This window comes from Ziziphus jujuba, chromosome 8 (genome assembly GCF_031755915.1).
Source record: "Ziziphus jujuba cultivar Dongzao chromosome 8, ASM3175591v1".
Lineage (NCBI taxonomy): Eukaryota > Viridiplantae > Streptophyta > Magnoliopsida > Rosales > Rhamnaceae > Ziziphus > Ziziphus jujuba.
In genome coordinates this window covers 16,509,433-16,515,432 of record NC_083386.1, presented here as the reverse complement: position 1 = coordinate 16,515,432, position 6,000 = coordinate 16,509,433, and positions in this window count along the sequence as shown.

The window sequence follows — 6,000 nt, the reverse complement described above, 5'->3', positions numbered from 1 at the left end:
TGTTTTTATTCTATTTCTAATGTTTCTTATGATTGTTCATTTTTTATAGAATTAAGTAATTTGCAAGTAAGTATAAGTTGATTTATCGTCCTTTTATTCTTAGAATCAAGACAAAAAATCATAAAAATTAAAATTGATTTTTATTTTTGGTCCCATTTTTATTTTTTTTTTATTTTGGATTAATTTATTTATTTATTTTTATGATTTAGGCATAAAAATTATTATTTAATTTTTTGTGCAATAAAAATATTTTTGTTAGACCAAAATTCCCATTTTATTTTAAATTTTTATTTTTGATCTACTTTTAGATCCAAAAATATTTAATTTCTTTGGACTTCTAGTTTAAATAAAATAGGATTGGATATAATATTTTTAAATAAAAATTCATAAATATAAAATGGAAAAATTGGGAATTTTTTTCAAAAAAAAAATATTTTAAATTTTTTGGTTGAAAAACAATTTATGACATCAGTATGATATCATGTTGACGTCAGCTGATTGTAAAATTAACACCGTTAGTGAATTGATTGATTTACTATAAATTTTAAGTTTCATGGTTTAATTGAAGTAATTCTACACTTAAGAATTCAATTGTATATCCTTAAAATTTCAGGATACCAATTAGCAATTAACAAAAAAATAAAATAAAATTAAATACTTTATAAAGTATATATATATATATATATATTTTGGAAGCTATGCTTACAAAATAGTTATTCTTTTTTAATTAGCACATTATTGTCTTAAACTAGAAAGATATTTTAAACACACAAATATTTAATAAATCTTATAAGATTGGTCTTAGAAATTAAGAAAAAAAATAATCAGATTTCTTTCGGTTATTTAAAATTTTTATTTTGACAATTGCTTTTTAACAATTAATATTAGACATAGTTTAAAATATCAAAATTTTCCATGAAATTTTCATGAAATTTCTATTTTTTAATTTTATCGAAAGAAAATTTAGCTTCAAAGTGAAAATATGTATAATTTCCATAATATCCATTAAAATTTTCGATATTCTTCCATAATTTTTGTAAAAATTTCTATCATAATATTCACCTCAAATCCTTTACAATTTAGTTAAAAATCCATAATTTTTATGAAAATTTTCATAGAAATTTTGAAAATATCTATAATTTTTTTTTGTTACTTTTTTTATCAAAAAATTTTATAAATGCTACTGTTGTTTAATAAATGTTTTTATCAAATTAATATTATTGATAGTTTCTTTTTAACTTTTAATTATTTTCAATAATTAGATAAATAAAAAAAATAAAACTACATTTAACAAACAATATCCAATATTATAGTAGATAAGTCTATCTATCATATTCATAATAAAATTAATATCACAACATATAAGTTTACCTACCTATTATTATTTTTTTCCAATAATAAATTTAATATTTGTATAAATATTATAAAGTAGATAAAAATTATAATGTAGACAAAAATTAAAAGATATACAGGAAATATATTTTCTACAAACCAATGTTCAAAATTCGGTTTCAATGGTGTTTGATATATGCAAACTCAACTCTCAAACATTCATATCGATGATATATTAACAATTACATTTAAAATTATCAAGAAGGTACATCTTTTAATAATTACTTCTTACATTTTACGTTCTAAAATAAGAATTAGGAAGATACAAACAATTATCAATCATTTAGGAGTTCTTTGTAGTTGTTGAAATAACATTTATAAAATATAATGTAATTGTAATAATTATAATAATTGCTCTGTATATCTTAATTAATAAATAATTTTATTAAATATATATTTTTTGCATTTTTTATTATTAATAGTGTATTTTTAACGATTAACGCTTATTATAAATTGATTGATTAAGATAATTATAATATCCATTTAATATTTTTGCAATTTTAATAGTCAATTTGATAATTAATTAATCAAAAAGCCAATTCTAAAGTTTTAATAAAAATTTCTATCAATTTGTATTTTTTTTTATAAGTTTTTATTGATATTTGATAAATTTCGATATTTCCGTAGATATTTTCGTATTTTGAACCTTCGATATTTCTATCGATACTGCAAATTTAAACCTCAGATAAACATTTTATTAAGGAAAAACAATTTTTTTTTATCAAATTTCATGCCTTTATTCAAAATTTTCCCATGATCGTTGCTACCACTATTAATATTTGGTGATAATCAATTTTTAAAAACTAGCTAGCTACCAACTTTATTTTGTATTTTGTTTTTTATTTTTTGTTTTTGTGTTTTAATTTTTTGCTGAGAAATGTGCTACCAACTTCATCAAATCAATATTCTATCAAAGTTACATTCCAATTCAATTAATAACTTCGTATTATTATGAGCTTCAATAGTCCATTGATAAGCAAAAAGCTCAATTTGTCCACAAAATAATAATAATAATAAATAAATAAATAATAAAAAATAAAAAATGAAAACCAAGTCCAAAAGAAATCAAATACTTAGGTTATGCTCGGTTAAAATAATGACTATTTCTAAAAATTGAGGATTAATAATTATTAGAAATAAAAAATGTGGAATAGATTATCTATTCCTACTCTTTAAGTTTAATAGAAATAATACATTATAACATTGAATAGGAATTCCATTGTTTGGTTCCACATCATAAATAATGGAATGATAAATGTTCTCATAGGTGCAAAATTGAATAATAAGTATTTTTACATAATATTTATTTAAAAATTTATATGTTCAAAAACCCTCCAAAACAATTTCAACAACATTAAAATAAAAATAAAAACATGAAATAAATACTTAATTAGAAAATTCTTATTATTGCTAATCTTGCTAATCATCTTAACAATATCCTAGGCAACATAAAAAGGAAAAATCAAAATAACCTAATAAATAATTCCACAAGTATCTTAACTAAATTTCAAATAAATACCAATTCAAAAGAAAGAGGATTGAAAGAGTTTAAACCAAAATATCTAAGGATTTTGTTGCTTAATTAAAGTTTGCCATTAATGAATGCTTTAACCCATTCATCTTTTTCATCATCAATAATGCTAAAGAAAACATCAACTAGCTCATTTTGCCAAGCGATCAATTTTGTTGCTTTATGACGATCTTTCATGTTAAGACCTGATAATTTCAGCAACTCTTCATTAACTTTTGATCAATTTTCAGATGATATTATTCTTGTAACTGCTTTGCTAAGTCTATTTGATATATCCTTAAGTTGAGAGCGAAGAATTCCCAAAACTTCTTTCATTGCTTCCATCATATTTTCTTTGTCTTTATCTATTTTTTTTCCTTTTTGTAGTTGAAAGTCCCTCACCTTTGCCTGTTTAGAGTGTTTGCAGGTCTTCTTCAAGATTAGTATATCCATCTTTTGCATTTTTCTCCAGATCATCTTTTTCTTTTCATTTTGTATTTAAATTTTCAGCAACATCAATTGGCGATTCTGCATCTTTTCCATTGGCATGGTCTTTTCCATACACAATACTTAGATCTCATAAAGTGAAAAAGATTTGTTTCTAATGGAGCTGCCTTGTTATTGCTCTATGAAAACCAAAAAAAAAAAAAAAAAAACAAAATTAGTTAATACTAATTTTGTATGTTTTGTTTAATATAAATATTTACCTGTATATATGCCTCTTAAAACTCATCTTCTGTAGTAACACACTTCCTCATAACATCCCATCTAAACTCACTTGTATGAACAGTTTGAAAATCATTTTTTAATATTCTTAATTTGATTCAATATGTGGTTTGGTCTTTAATCTAGCATTTGGTAATTTAGCTGAAAGTTTTCCCTACAACACTTTCACATATCCATGCCTAAATGGAAGTCTTTTTTATTCATTATGCAATTTAACTAATGCTTCAACAAATTCGACATCTTTAGCATGTGTCTACTTTCTTTTGGAAGAATCTTGAACAATTGTGGTTTCATGTTGCCTAAAAATTAGAAATATAATACAAAAAATATAACAATTAATGTGTTATGCATTAAATTTGATGAATAAAAAATAAAATATCAATATAAAAATAAATTATACAATGTCAAATAAAACTAAAGAAAAATCACACACCTTTAAATTGGGTTTTGGAAATTAATATCAAATCAAAAATTACCTTTCAGACTAAAAGGAGAAGCAGTTAGATGTGGAAGAGTTGGCCTTTGTAGCACTAGACCCGCCAATAAAATTCTACTACTTATATCACATTGCTTAAATGTATACTAGTCAATAAATATTATGTATTTTTACCAATAAATGATTCCAAGAGTTTAAAATTATAAAAAGTACCTAGAGCTAGAAGTAGATTATTAGAGGCAACAAAATGTGATGAAATTAACTTAATGCCACTAGATATTTAAATTATAGTCACAAAATTAAAGCTCATATATAATTCATTTGAAACTAAATTGTCAGTGGATAACATAGTACCTTTACATTTTATAGGGATGCCATAAATATTACAGAAAAAATTAATATATTATGCATTATATTTAACTAATGAAAATAAAATATCAATATGAAAATAAATAATACAATGGCAAATTAAACAAAAGAAAAATCAGACACTAATCCAATCATTACATTCATTGAAAAACATAAAGAAATAGTTCAACAAAATTAAATCACTAAATAATTAGACATTACATAAACAAATAATTCTACAAACTAAACATTTCAATAGCCAAGTTTGTTTTCCATGCACTCCAAGCATCTGAAGTTTCAATTTCTGTTATTGGTTCACCATGGATTTTAGTTGAAGTGTTTTCTTGTCGATCAAATTCTTGCTCCATTGAATCTATAGGCATTTCTCTTCTAATAAAATTATGCAAAAGACAGCAAGCCATAATAATCCAGATTTGTATTTTAATCGGATAGAATGAAGGCTCCTAAGAATTGCCCATCTCATTTTAAATAACCTAGAATATATTTCTATAAGTGTCTATCCTTTCAATCGTTTAAAGTAGTAAATTAAAACTTTATTAGAGAATTTACTATCCTTACTACGTGGAACTTTTAATCCATTTCTTCTACCTATTGCATCTCAAAGAACTCTACCATCTATTGCAGAACCTTCCCAACCAGACAATACATATATGAATTGCATGTCCTGTGAGGAAACTCCTAACATATTTGTAGCTATCTCTCCTTTTCTGTTACGTTATCTCGGTTGATCTTTTAAAAGCATCCTTAATCAATTGTATGTTCTGTCTAATGCCTTTAAGCAATCCTAAACTTGAATAAAATAAAATTTATATATAGTCTCTCTAGTTATAACTTCCTATATATATATATATATATTATATGTAATAAAATATGAAAAATTACCTTAAACAACTTCCACCTTTCATCTACTGAATTTTCAAGAACTGGCTCTGGAATCTTAAATAACTCCACTTGTAGCCATATTACAGCATTCAAAACAACATTGAAATTTTTGCTAATTGTTTCTCTTGAACGTCTAAATTGGTGTTTTATGACTCGATTCTTTACATGATGTGATAAAATATGTAAAAGCATTGCAGCTTGTTCATCTACTAACATGTGTTTTGTGGCTTTTAAGCCTCCTATTGTTTAAAGCATACTACACAATTTCATAAATGCACGTCTATTCATCCTAAGTTGATTAGTGCAAGTTATATCACTTTAATATATTAATCTATTAATATCTCTTCTTCTTGAATAAAAATCATTAACATATGTTATTCACAAAGATTTTTTTCAATACAATGTTTAACCATAAAACATAACAATTGATATAAAATAAAATAGAGACTACATGCAATATTTCCAACCACGCCATCAATATTGAAATCGAATTTTTTTTTTCCTTATCAATTTTCTCACAGTCAAACTCAATTGGGCATTTAATTAATTGCAAGAATATTAAATATCAAATTAAATTTATGGTAATAATTTTATAATGTTCAAGCAATTTTCGGTATCCTAGATATCTAATATATCTCCTACGCCCTCCTTAAAATAAAATTAAAGAAAAGGAATATTTACTCAA